The 14,897-nt window shown below is 47.1% G+C and overlaps 1 pseudogene; it reads right to left on the reverse strand.

Annotated features, from left to right (window-relative positions):
• Window positions 1-801: 801 nt before the first annotated feature.
• Window positions 802-14,897, reverse strand: part of LOC102472498 (histone chaperone ASF1B pseudogene) — a 51,031-nt pseudogene continuing 36,935 nt past the window's right edge.

Here is a 14,897-nt window from a genome sequence, read left to right on the forward strand (position 1 = left end):
TGCCTCCCTTGCCTGAAGCACCCTATGGTAGGTCAAGGCAGCCAGAGGTGCAGGGGCCCTGATGCCCACCCTGGGACAGACTGAGATCAGTAAACCCCTCCAACATGCCCTTGCCCCACATGGCGGCCTCTGGGGAAAGTCAGACCCCATTGGGAGATAACAGGAAGGTGGTAACTGAGAAGAGAGGTACCCCCTATTTCTCAGCTTCCCATTGCTCACACTTTTAGGAACAAATTTTTTCCAGGGGTTGCTGGATTTAAAAGGCTTAATAATCCCCCTGGGAGGAGGACTGAAATGGTATGAGTCCCTCTGCTAAGGATTCCTTGTCAAGGTGACCAGAAAGTTGGGGGGTGGGGGATCTGCTCAGGTCTTTGGAAAGGAGAATGACACACTTTGACCCAACAGGGCAAGAGCCTTGCTTGGTGCAGAATGAGCCTTGGGGCAGGCGAGGGAGGTTGGTGGGAAGAACTCCAGGCCAAGGTACCAGGACCCACAATGGCCGGCAGGTGGAAGTCAGAGCGAAGGATAGGTGGGGGACAGAAAAAGGACACAGAAAGATTAAAAACTGAAGTACCTACTTCTTATAGAACTGTGTGATGGAAGAGAGATGATCCTTCTGGGCCAAGGCAGAGGGAGACCTGAGGACTGGTCTCACCTCCGGGCCAGGTCTGGCAAGCCTGGATGCAGTCGATGGCTCCAGAGTTTTCTAGTTGGCCTGCACGCTGCCCTCTGGGAGACCCGGTTGCCTTTCTAGGTGTGCTGGGAGCCTGGCCAAGGTCCCGATCGGGCCTGCATTCCCATTTAGATGTAGTCCATGGAGTTCTTAGGGAGGAGTTTGGGGATGGATCCAGGGAGGCCCAGGTCCCTGACAGGTGTGCAGCTGAGGGAGAGGCCAATCCCCAGGGTGGAGTCCTGGTTCTCCACAGCCTCCAGACTGTACACTGTAACACTCCAGTTGTCCCAGTTGATGGAGAAGTGGGTCACCCGGGGGTTGGAGGCCAAGACGTTCCACTGGAGCTGCGAGAAGTCTGGCTTCAAGGGCGGGTTTTCCCGCAGCTTGGGGTTCGGGTATCCATTGTTGAGGTAGTAGCCCATGCAGATGAACTCCTGTCCCTCGTAGATGCAGGTGATGAGGAGGACCACCGTGACACCCACGGCATCACTCTCAAGGTTGAGAAATGGTTTGGGGGCGTCAGCCTTCTGCCAGGACTTCATTGCACTCGAAGCTGATCTCGAACCAGAAGGGGCTGTGGAAAGGGCTCGGGTTCTCCAGCACAGCTACGTTCAGCACAGACACTTTGGCTATTGCCTTGCCGGGCCAGCATCTGGGGCTGGAAGAGGTGGGGAGGGGGACTGTGGGGCGCCGTCACCTGCAGTCGCTACTACCGACCCTGCCATCTCCTCCTCCTCTGCTCTCCTCGGGCTCAAGTCTCAAAGCTCTTTTCTTGAGCTGAGTGTAACACTCCCATGCGTGGCCGACCAGCCGAGAGTAAAAGGGGCTAGTGAGCCACAAGCAGTGGCATCAGTGCAGCCAAAGACAGATGAGCCCCACTCAGTGGTTGCTAAGAGACTTTCCACTGCATTTGCTGTCCGTGGGAAAAGGCTGAAGATTTTGAAGAAAGCCCCATAAACAACTGAATGAGCCCAGGCACTTCGTTACTGCCTGACAGCCTCTGTGGCAGAGAACTAGATTGCTTCCCAGAGCAAAAAATAAATAGTGTAAAACTTCCAACAAGATGCAAATGTCAGAGGACTGCTTACCTGCTTTGTGGTGAGGGCTTGAGATGGATTGTTTGGAAAAAGCCAAAACTTACAAACACGGAGCAAAAAGGTTCTCATTTATTCCACAAACTTTTTCAATGCTGAGACACCAAGGCACAAATTAATATACAAGCTAAACGATCTGTTGCATGACCTGACTGGAAAAGGAAGCCTATAATTCCCCATTAATGCTGTTCACATTCACTGTATGAATTCCTGTTTTGCTCACTAGATATTGTGCTCCTAAAATCTAACCAACAGACAGACACCACATACTCTCAACCTCCTTGATGTGGGTGGGTTTTTTTAAGGATTATTTTAACTTTATTTATTGATTGAGTTGACCAGAAGGACAGAGTGAGAGAGAAAAAAACAGAAAGTGAGAAAAGAAATCGGCAGGTCCAGGACTCGAAACTGTGGTCAGTTATGTGGGAGTTTAGTGCCCTTAACCACCATGCCACCTGCCAGCCCCATGTGGCTTTTTTTTTTTTTTTTTTTTGGGCGCTTTTGCTATAGGGCGTGTGCGCTTGCCAGACAGACAGAGAGAGACAGACAGAAAGTGAGAAATCACCTCCCAGAGGGGATGGCCACACCACAATCCCTTCTCCTCCATTCTCCTCTTGGGATCTTGGGCACGCACGCACACGCGCCCAGCGTGAGTTTTAAGCCGCCAGGTCCGGGGCTTGAACCATGGTCGACTACATGGGAGTCCAGCGACATAGCCGTTATGCTAAATGCTGGTCCCCCCATGTGGATTTTTTAAAAATTGTATTTCTTTTTTCCAGAGCAAGAGAGACAGAAAGAAAAAGAAACAGAGACAGCATGCCCATCAAGCTTGCAGTGCTGTGATCCACCACTAGCTGGCCCTGGATCATGAGCTCATGCCAGCCCGGGACACTCAGGAAGTCTCCAGATACAAATGTGGAACCTGCCCATCACTCTCTGGTCCCTGGAATTGTGTGTGTGTGTGTTTAAACACTGACTGCGTGCAGCGCTAGAGAGAAAGAGAGAGACAAAGTGCCCTACAATGAGACTTGGTCACACCAACATTCCATCAGGATCTTAGGGTATGTGCACACATTTGCCTGGCACGTTTCTCAAGCCTCTAGGCCAAGATTTGCATGTAGTCCACTGGGTGAGATGTGGCTCCCTCTGCATGGTGCTTAATCACTACATATGGGCTAGCCTCTTTTTTTTTTTTCCTTCAAGTTTGGATTTTTCTCACACCTTTATTAAGTTTATAATAATCTTAATAAAATAATTATTCATAATAGTGCATGTATGCACGAGAGAGAGAAGCACTCCCAATAGGGTCTGGTCACACCATAATCCCCTTCTCCCAGCTTGTCAGGATCTTGGGCTTGTGTGTTTCAAGTCAGGCAGGGAATTCAAACCCACAGTTGGTCATGTGGCTTCCAGCACTGCAATTCAGTACACTAGTGACTGTGCCACAAAGGCTGGGCCAGCCTAGATGTGGGTTTTGAAAATGTGTGTTCAATATTACTTTAGCAAGAAAGTGTTCTTCATTTCCTTTATCCCTTCATGGTTAACTAGTGTGGATGGAATCTTTGCTGAAAGACCTGGCTAGCATAAAAATGCAGAGATTGACCTGGAGAAGCTATCAATAGTACTAAAACCAACACTGAATTCTCCTGTAGGTGCTCTACTCTGAAAAGGATGATAGCACATGTGATAATCTGGGCACTCTTTGTGTTTACTTAAAGGCTTGGCTTTTGCTCTGGCTCTAGGGAGGGGATATGAACATTCTAGAGCAGTGATTCTCGAAGTGTGGTTCTCCCAACAAGCAGCATCACAAGCTTGTTAGCATGCAAATACTCCAGCACCACCCCAGGCCTCCTGAATGAGAAACTCTAGGGGTAGGGCCCAGCAATCTGTTTTAACAGCTCTGTGGGGGATTCTGACAGCAAGCTTCTGCTAGAGAAACTGCTCTAGCACAGGGACTTTCTTTCTGTAATGAACTCTATCTGCACACAAAAAATTATTTGCATATAGATTTTTTTTATATTTGGAAAATGAGGGATAAACTTTATTTTTTTGCAACAAAAATTGCAGAACATTTGGGAAGGACAAGAAGAGGAAAGACAATGGCATATTAGAATCCTAGGGGTACAGTTTTATGTTCACTGAAGTATGAGGTGAGGTTTTTATTTATTTTTAAAAGGTCATTGGGACCAGCAGATGGAGTAATGATTATGTCTCTGGACTCCCATGTAGTCGATCGTGGTCAAGTCCCAGACCCAGTGATTTAAAACTCATGTCGGCCATGTGTACATGCATGCCCAGAATCCCAAGAGGAGAATGGAGGAGAAGGGATTGTGGCATGGCCATCCTCCCTAGGGGGTGGTTTCTCACTTTTCCTCTCATTGTCTTTGTCTCTCTCTCCGGTGAATGCATGCATCTTAAAGCAAGAGAAAAAAGGTCGTGAAACCCTGATTTAGATTTTTTTAAAAATATTTATTTATTTTTGTTATTATTATTTTTTAATTTGATGAGAGAAGGAGAGAAAGTGAGAGAGCAAGCCGCCAGGTATGAGACTCAAACTGTGGTTGGCTGTGTGGGGGTCCAGCACCTTAACCACACCACCTGCCCACCCCTAGGGGTGTGTGTGTGTGCGCGCGTATGTGAGGCAGGTCCTGAGACCAGGGAGGGTTCATGCAACCTGTTAGAGAATGGCAGGAACATATTTCTGCCCCACAAAGCCAGGCTTTGAACAGGTTCTTTTTTGTTTGTTTGTTTGCTATAGGACCTGTGCACTTGCCAGAGAGAGACAGAGAGGGAAAATGAGAAAGCTTCCCCCAAGTAGGAGACCCTGCTGCAATCTCTTCTCCATTCTCCTCTTGGGATTTTGAGCATGCACACATAAGTGCCCCGTGTGTTTTTCCAGACACCGGATCTGGACTCAATGCGCTCAGCTGACCATGCAGGATCTAACCTTAACCTCTGCACCACCTGCTGGCCTGAAAACTGGTTCTTCTTAAACTTCAGTCTATTATATAGTTAACCAGCAGAACTTATAACTGAGTAGTCCATTTATGTGAACATGTGTCTCTATGCAACTATATATGTATACACACCTGGAGAGGGGGCAGGGGGAGAACAAGAGAAGACAAGAAACATCCTGTTACCCCCTCTCCCACCAACTCCAGCTTCTAGCATCCACTTCTTGGCCTCAGAGGCAAAATGGTCTGTAATATACCAGAGACCTCAGAATGCAAAAGGGATCAATTTCTAGTTTCCAAGGACTCCGGGATGGTTTCCTGTGCAGCTTCCTCACTAACAGGGTATCTTAAATTCAGTGGACCACACTTTGGAGATTCTGATTCCATTGGCTTAGCACGGGGACCTCTACAAAATCTGCAATAACTCACAAGTAATTCTGATACAGGAGCTTAAAGAGCTGCATTCGGCATACCAACAGTTTTATTTTGGGTAGTGGTGATGCTGATGGGAAGGGAAGGGTGACCCCGAGGAACCAGGAAAGGAATATTCTCAAAACATTGGACTGTCTGATGGGTCTCTTCATCCAGTGTCAACCAGTTTCGAAGTAGTACTGAAAGAGGACAGCCTAATTGAGAAGTGTTGCCAGAAGACACAGAAAGGCCTTAGTTTGGGGAGTTGATGTTAGGTTGTTAGTTGATCCCAAAAGTGCCTGGGGGTTGCCTAGTTAGCCTGGTTATCAGAGGCTTGCTACTTTTCTTTCTCAAAGGGAGCCAGTTCTGTGAGTTGGGGAGGAAGCCTAGGGAAGCCTGCAGGGCAAATGAAACCTCTGAACCTCCCCCAAAATGTAGGAAAGGCATCAGTTCTGTAGACAGGACAGTGTAGAGAGGATCTGATAAATCCTGTCAGAGAGCTGTGACAACAGAGGTATTCTGTACCTGCACTGGTCAGTGAGGTAGCCATGAGCCATGTGTGGCCTGTGAACACTTGAAATGTGGCTAGTACAATGGAGAAATAGGTTTTTAAACTTTATTTAATTTTAATTAATTAACATTCCGATTTAAATAACCACACATGGCTATGACAACTGTATTGGTTAGCCAACATGGGAGCAAGAATCTCAAATTACCAACCAAATGTCAATGCTGGATGGAGGCAGCTCACCAGGGTGAAATGACTGCTCTAGTCCATCCCAGGGGAGTCTAGGTGCTTTGTAAGGCAGAGGCCATGGATGGGAAGTATCCTGACTGCCTCCAGCCTCTTCACTGCTCTGGGAAGGAGGGCCTCTGTTCTGATGACATCTCCATGTTCTTTCCTAGCAGCACTCCTGTTCCAGGACTGTCAGCCTGGCCATGTTCAAGGTCAAGGCTGGAATACAAGCTCACTCTGTAGTTCAGGAAGGAATGTACAGGGATAAGGAAATCTCACATTCCTTGTTTGGCACATAGGCAACCTCTTAACTATCACCTCACACTGGTCTCCTCACAGCTCACTCAAAAGATAAAAGGCAGATCAAAGACAAGATAAAAGTTGGGACCAGCAGATGGTGTAATGGTTACTTTGCTGGACCCCCATATAGTCGACTGGGGTTGAGTCCCAGACCCGGTGGCCTAAACATCACACCAGGCATGTGTGTGTGCATGCCCAAGATCCCAAGAGGAGAATGGAGGAGGAAGGATTGTGGCATGGCCACCTCCTCTGGAAGGTGATTTCTCACTCTGTCTCTCTGTCTCTTTCTGTCTCCCCAGCAAGTACAGCTGTCCTATAGCAAAAATCTCTCTATATTAAAAAAAAAAAAGGTTAAAATAAAAGCTATTCTAGAAGAGAACATTTTTAGAGGCAGGCATGTAAACATCTAGCTGTGGATAAAACATATGAGCCCTCAGTTCTGTGACCTGTGGGGGGACAAACAGGCTGTCCCACATGGTCAAGCAAATCCCTGGGGAATAAAATCCTTCACACAAGAAGCATATAACTTTCAATTACTTTAAACAAATTCAATACTTCGTTGCCAAGGTTGCCAGAAGCCTTCCAACCTCAGCTCCTTCCTAGGCTGCCCTTAGTAAGCCTGAAGGCCGGAGACAACCACCCCAAGTTGCAGTCCTGTCTGAGGCCAGAGCATTGAGCCAGGTGTAAAAACAGATCTATTGATAGATAGGGAAAGGTACTGGGCTGTGGTAAGGTCCTGTCCCAGGAGGCTACAAAACACAGAGCTGAGAGAAAAGGGGAGAACTAATTCCAGCTCAGTACTAAGATTCCAAGGGATAGAAGGTTCTCCCTGGCCTCAGGCTGGCTTCCTTGAAAGTGGATCCCAGGGCTGGTCCCACAGTAGTTAAGAGAGCTGGATCTCACATGGCTGGTGGCTGTTCAAGTCCCAGTTCCAGGGGCTTGAGAAACATGCAGGGCACATGTGCATTCATGCCCAAAATCCTGACAGGAGGGAGGATAGTAGAAAAAAGAATTGTAGGGGCCTGCAGGTGGTGCTGTAGTTAAGGGCACTGGACTCCCACATGGCTGACTGGTTCAAGTCCCAGACCTGGCAGCTTGTTTTCTCACTTTCCCTCTTTCTCTCTGTCTCTCTCTTTCTCACACTCTGTCTCTCTCTGGTCAAATTAAAAGAAAGAAAGAAAGAAAGAAAGAAAGAAAGAAAGAAAGAAAGAAAGAAAGAAAGAAAGAAAGGAAGGAAGGAAGGAAGAAAGAAAGGAAGGAAGGAAGGTAGGTAGATAAATAATTCTTAAAAAAAAAAAAAGAATTGCAGCATGATTATGCCCCACTGAGGGTGTATTTTCTCTCTCTCACTCTCTCTCTGATGAGTGCATGTGCCCTCTGGTGATTAAAAATCAAACATATAAAATGAATGTGGATCTCAGAGGGCAGAAAAGGACTGTAACTTCTCAGCTGGAGTGGCCCTGGCAGGACACAGTGCACCTGCCAATGTCATCCAGCAACTGCTGGCTTTTCAGGAACTCTGAAGAGCTGCCTACACTGTCCAGAGGAGGAGTCTAGATCTTCTCAGAACTTTAGAAAAACCTTCTTTCTGGGCAGAGGTCCTCCTGTATTTGCTAGGGGTCACATAATGAGAAGGGGACAAGAACAGACTTAGGCCCTGGGGAGAAACAGATTGCTGAGAATGTAATAACAAAAATTGTTCCTTCCTCCCATCTTCACACACCAGTCCTGCTGTCTAAAATACAGAGCGATCCCATGGGGCCAGAATGTTCCGGTTCTACAGTCCAGAACAATGGCTAGGAAGCTATAGCTCTCAGCACTAAAGCTTCTGATGGCTTGAGGATAAAGAGTGGCAGAAGAACTTGGAATAGAGATCTCTCAATCATGTAGCTTTGCAAAGGCTAGTGACAAGGGATGGCAAAGATCTGAAGCTCAAGGATATAGCAAGAGGCAGAGCCTGACATTCAGAACCTCTAGAGCCCACCTCCTCCCCCTTCTCCTAGAGAGGCAGGCGCTGCCAGGTCAGTGTCTCTGGGTGTGACTCATGTCTCAGCCTCCCTGCCTGGGACACTGGCAGCCACTCCCCGCCCTCGCAGGCCTGCTTGAGACATGACTGCTCACTCTTTTTATTTATTCCCTGTTCCTCAACCACCTCTTCTCACCAACCCATGACTAATGGGCTCCCACCACCCTAGGGCATGCTGGGAGGACATCACCACCACTGCAATTATCTGGATCATTCGGTCTCTCCACTCCCCACCCCAATCTTCCAGCATCAGCTTTATCCTGAAATAATCAGCATAGCTCCTGTGATTCAGATGCAAGGTCTACACGGTGAGATGAACCCTCAGGCTGTGAAAGCCAGTGCTGGGCTGGCCAGGAATTCCTTCACATTGGTCCTTTCACCAACTTTTCATGCCTCAGAAACATGGTTGTTTGGAACTAACAGAATCTTATAATTTAATTACATCGGTGATACACACTGGAGGTTTTTTATTTTTATTTTTTTTGTTACAGACTATTTGTGCATGTCAGAGAGAGACAGAGACAGAGGAGCAGTGAGAAAGCACCACTCCCTGCCCCCCCCAGGGTGGATGGCCACACCAATTCATTACCCTCCATTCTCATCTCAAGATTTTAGGCAAACACGCACATGTGCCAGGCATTTTTTTTTTTTTTGGAGAGATTTTCACTGTAGGGCGCGTGCGCTCGCCAGACAGACAAAGAGAGACATAGAGACAGAAAGCGAGAAATCACCCCCCAGGGGGGATGGTCACGCCGCAATCCCTTCTCCTCCATTCTCCTCTCGGGATCTTGGGCACGCACGCACACACGCCCGGCGTGAGTTTTAAGCCACCGGGTCCGGGGCACGAACCGCGGTCAACTACGTGGGAGTCCAGCGACATAGCCATTACGCTAACTGCTGGTTCCCTGCCAGGCATGTTTTTAAGACACTGGGTCCAGGACTTGAACTATGCAGTCAGTTGTGTGGGATCCAGTTACTTTAACCATCAGACCACCAGCCCCAGTATCAGCATCTTTTTAAAACAGCCATGTACAGGCCATATCCCAGAGATGTCTCCCAATAGAACTAGTTGTAGGTGTGCATGTGTGCGTGTGTGTGTGTGTGTGAGAAGGGGAGGACAAATTACCCCCCTCATAAGGTATGGTCTTCACAATGCTTTCTCCATTTCTCCATTCTGCATGTATGCATGTGCACATTGCATGTTTTTCAAGCTACTGTGTCCAGGACTCATATCATTACTCTTGTCTGAAATATCCTTTCCATTCCTCATGTCTCCTCCCTCTTAGAAATATCTCAGTCTGCTCCCCATCTCAGTTCCCAGGCCTGTTCACAGAGAACCCTTGAGCTCTTCCTCCATGAAAGCTTTTCTGCCCATGTATGGGACAAGCTGCCCTGGCCTGCCTGACAGCTCACAAGAGCACTGTGATACTGACTTGGAGACTTAACAAGCTGTGAATTTGGCTTCTATTTGGGAAGGTCCAGAAGGGAAGGAAGCCTTCCTCATCTTCTAAGAGGTCTTGCTCATGGAGGTGCCAACTTAACATGAGGATGGAAGTTGACACGACACCATGGCATCCCACACCCAGGGGGAACTCTGCAACTGGGCTCCCTGCACAGATTAACAGTGACAGTTCCCATTTGTGTAAATGTTCACAAGACAGAAAGGTCCAGTTGCTTTCCAGGCAGACCAGCAAGGACCATGGTTAAGTAAGTTCTGGGGACCAGCAGAAGGGACAGTTCCTGCACCCCAGGCTGAACAATACCATGTAAGGAGCACTAAATGGTACATAAAAACTAACGGTATCACCTAGCAGAACAGAAAGTGTCTGAATTATAATTTCTTTAAAAATTCAGAAGCCCAGCTCTTTCCTTCTGTCAGTTTGATATGCAAGAAAACAGTTGTCTGGAGACAGGTGAGGCTGCCAAGTGTGGATATGTGGGAGGGCGGATGTTGGCCTGGGGGCTCCTGTCATTTCCTGCACACTTGAAAAGGCGCTGCTGGTCCAGTGCGGCTGTCCAGCTGGGAGGGCAGGCCTTGCCATCTGCCCACTCCTCCGAGGGGCACAGGCCTTTCCTTGCTAGTGGCAAGGAGGGTTCAGCCCAGAGACCAGCCCTGCCAAGGACTCTGTCCTCAGAAGTGCGTGTTCAGGAAAGAGGGAGAGGAGGTGGCTGAGATCTGTAGCAGCTGCTGGCAATTCAGGAGTGTAGAGTGGGCAGCTCCCTGCAGGGACCCACAATCTAAAGAAAAGCAGCCATGACGGAGAGTACCGTGAGGCAAACGTGGATGAATAACAGCTACTCTCCTCACCACTATAGTCACCATGATTTAGCTCCTCTTAATAACTTGCCTACATGGGACCAGCAGATGGTGTAATGGTTACATGGCTGGATTCCCAAATGATCGACTGCAGTTCAATTCCGTAAGGAGGCTTGAAAATACAAGGGGGGGGGGAGTTGGGGGGGGGTGTGAGCCCAAAATCCCCAGAGGAAACTGAAGGAGGATGTGGCATGACCCATCCCCCCCTCCAGCAAGTGCATGTTCTCTATAGCAAAAATCAGGCCCCTTTCTTCCTCTTGTAGTTTTTCTCCTGGCATTTCTCTGCCTCCTCTTGCCCCATGTTGACTGTCTTTTTCTTGACAATGAATGTCTTCTAGTTCCCTATAACAGTTTCTCTGTCACTCAAAACCATTACTCTTACTATTCCCACTTTTAACAGTAGCCTTCCCCTACTTTTTTTGTTTTATACACACACACACACACATACATATTTGTGTGTATGATGTGTGTATGTATGTATATGTGTGTGAATATATGTATCATCACATTTTCTTTTCTTTTTCTTAAATTTTATTTACCATTATTATTATTATTTTAATTTGACCAGAGAGAGACAGGGGGAAAGTGAGAAAGCAAGCTTCCAGGTCTGCGGCCAAACCACAGTTAGCCATGTGGAAGTCCAGTGTCTTAACCACTATGCCACCTGCTGGCCCCGTCTCCTATGTATACCGTAAGACCCGGCTTAAATGTTGCTCTCCTGGTGAAGCCCTTTCCAACCCCCTGAGACAGGAAAAGTTCCTCTACCTGCTTAGTTGATCTACTGTGGTACAGCATTGTTTGGTAACACTTTGTTTCCCTGTTTCATTTGCTCTCTTTTTAAAATAATGACTGTCTTGAAAGTAGCAACTATTTCTCTCACTCTAGGATGCAACATAAAGCTTAGTACATACAAGTTGCTTATAATTACTTGTTGAATGACTGGGTATGCGCACCACCTCTGAGGAGGCATGGTAGGGGATAGGTCTTACAACCTGCTCCAGCCGTCACAGCCCAAGCAGAGCCAAGGGCATGCAGCAAGTGAGGAAGCTGTGAAAACGGGATGTTTTAGAGTTTCCTTGCCTCTGTGACATTTTCTAAATCTCATACCTAATAGGGGATTAGTCCAAGGGGGCATCTTAATCCACCAGGTCAAACTGAAAAAAATAATAATAGGGAACCAGCAGTTAGCGTAATGGCTATGTCGCTGGATTCCCACATAGTTGACCGCAGTTCACATCCCGGACCCGGTGGCTTAGAACTCACGCCGGGCACGTGTGCGTGTGTGCCCAAGATCCCGAGAGGAGAATGGAGGAGAAGGGATTGCGGTGTGACCACCCCCCCTGGGGGGTGATTTCTCGCTTTCTGTCTCTATGTCTCTCTCTGTCTGGCGAGCACATGCGCCCTATAGCGAAAACCTCTCAAAAAAAAAAAAAAAGAAAAAAAAAATTAAATTAAATAAATAATTCTTCAGAAAATCAAAATAAATATACACACATTTAATTCTGAGGAAAAGTTAGGGACCAAAAAACTCAGAAAAATAGATAAAGATAAAATCATTCAGAATCTCACTAACTAGAGATAACAATGATAATTATTTCAGGTTATACTTTGTTGAAAATTTTGATGTGTAGATATATTTCTAAATACAAAATGGGTTACACTGCATATTTTGTGGCCCATTCCTTTTACCCCACAATATATTACAAAAGCCTTTTTTATAATGATTCATTGACATTTTAACAGTTGCACAGCTTCCTATGGAATAGGTTTCTCCATAATTTTATGTAAACCCATGATCTTTCTTCCACATTCACAAACACAAGTCCTGACTTCCTGATTCTGGCATTTTCCACAGTTCTAACCCAAAGTGGGAGTCAATGCTGGTGCTTTGTTTAGGGAGGTGACACATTGCTATTTGGGCTTCAGTGAAAAAAATGAAAACTGACAGGTTAAAATTAACTGAGAAAATACTTCATCTCAAATGTCACGAGCATTTGAATAGGTAGAGTCCAATCTGCTTGACAGCTCTGCCCAAGAAGGCCGACAGAGTTCTGGACCTTGCCTGGGCCACTGGTAAGATTGAAAGAAGCTAAATATAAACTCAGAACTGAGTATCGAGACTTTTTTGAATTCACAGGCATAAAGACTGCCCCAGAAGGATTCGCCTCTACAACATTTTCCATCCACAGCATGTCACACTCCCTCAAATTCCTAAGGGTTATGGTTCTCTAAAAGGCTACTGTCAGAAAGTAGGCAGCTCTGCTGCGAGGGGGACAGAGTGGAAACAGCTGGGACTTTGGAGTCAAATGAACTGGGACTCCAGCTCTTCCTATCACCAGCTGTATGACTAAGGGTCAAGTCCTCAACCTCTCTGAGCTGATGTGTCCTCATCTATAACAAGGATCTAAGAGGCCACCTGACTGAATTATTGTGAGGGTGAAATAGGACATTGACTAGTAACAAAACATAGGAGGTAAGCAAATGGGGCTTATTACTGTTACTGAGAACTTGAATTTGTTTCTCAGGTTAGCCAGGTGTGGTTTGAGGAGAGCTGTTTTAATAAGGTTGATGGTGCACATGGGAGCTATACAGCAGAGCTCCCCTGAACCTCGCCCCCACAGGCATGATACATGGCAAAAGAGACAGGTCTGAACATCTGGGACCAACTGGGGCATTTAGGGCAAGATGGAGACACGCTGGGATGGTACTAGGATGCCTCATTCATTGCCATAGTCCTCAGTATTCACACACTTAACATTCATAATGTCAAGTATTCTCTAGTAGCCTCTGATGGTTCATGACCTACAATAATTTGCTCTTCTGCTAAGACATTAATTTGAATCACATTAGCTCAGACTGAGAAAGTGTGTCTTAACAGATTTCCCAGGAGTGGCCCTTAATGAGGCTTTGCAGCAGACACTGGAAGCCAGGACTAGGACCTACTAAGCACCAACCCCTAACCCCAGGCCTGGTCTCTGCCCAAGATCCCAGTGGGGCTCGTTACACAGAGATCCTCCTTGCCTGACTGTGACCAGATCTCCTCAAGGACTTTCTGGGAGTAGAGTGAATGACTGATGAGTCTCCAAGATGTGTTGGCACCATCAACTGGCAGGGCACAGACAATGCTGATGCTATTTAAAGGTGCTATTGAAGTAACGTTGCTTCCATCTACACATTAGTTTCCTCCTGCTGTCACAAAGTCCCACAGCTAGGGCCTTAAAACAACAAAACTGTAGCATCTCACAATTCTGGAAGCTAGAAGGCTGAAGCGAAGGTAAAGAGAGGGCCACGGTTCCTCTGAAGCCTGTAGGGGAGAATTCTTCCTTGCTGCTTTCAGCTTCTGCTGGTAATCCTTGGCATGCCTTGGCTTCTGCATGTGTCATTCTAGTCTCTGCCTCTGTTGTCACATGGTCTTTTCAGCCTGAGTGACTTGGTCCCCTTCCTCTAAGGATGCCAGCCATATTGGCTTAGGGACTCACCCTATTCCAGTATGACCTTATCTCAACTATTTATATCCAGAACGGCCTTAATTCAAATAAGGACATATTATGAGGTACTGAGGGTGAAGACTTCTACTTGTCTTTTGGGGATTGGGGTATGACACAATTGAATTCAAAACAGCCTTGAAACTCATTTTGAGGTAAGCTCTCTCTTCGGTGCCTGAACTCAGATGAAAGCAGGATCAAATATCTTCTCCACTGCCAGGGGAAGAACTTCCAGGAGGGGTCCTGGCCACCCTCTGGCCCTCCTTGCAGCCTGTCTGAAGACACCTAGAAGTGAAGGATGGAAATAGGCCCAGTAAGGTGAATGCAAATAGACACTGTGCCTTTCCTCTTTTTTTTTTTTTTTTTTTTTGAGAGGTTTTTGCTATAGGGCACGTACGCTCGTCAGACAGAGAGAGAAAGAGAGAGACAGAAAGCGAGAAATCACCCCCCAGGGGGGATGGTCATGCCACAATCCCTTCTCCTCCATTCTCCTCTTGGCGTCTTGTGCACACACACACACATGCCCAGCGTACGTTTAAGCCACTGGGTCCGGGACTCAAACTGCGGTCGACTACGTGGGAGTCCAGCAACATAGCCATTACGCTAACTGCTGGTCCTTGATTCAAATCTTGATTGTGCCATGTAGTGGGCACTCTGGGTGCTGGGGCCCCAAAGTCCTGGGCTCTGACTCCTGGGTCCTTTATTTCCCATAAAACAGTGGTGAAGAAATAGAACAGAGGGAACCGACTCCACATGTGTGTGCACAGACACACACACCCACATGTACACACATCCCTTCTGGCTCAGATCATTATAGCCCAGGCTAAGTGGCCAGAGGCAGGGCTTAAAGGAGACTGAGCCCCAGCTCCCTGCCCACCCTGGGACACCAGCTACCCTGCCT

Source organism: Tupaia chinensis, unplaced genomic scaffold (genome assembly GCF_000334495.1).
Source record: "Tupaia chinensis unplaced genomic scaffold, TupChi_1.0 Scaffold139917_1, whole genome shotgun sequence".
NCBI classification, from domain to species: domain Eukaryota; kingdom Metazoa; phylum Chordata; class Mammalia; order Scandentia; family Tupaiidae; genus Tupaia; species Tupaia belangeri.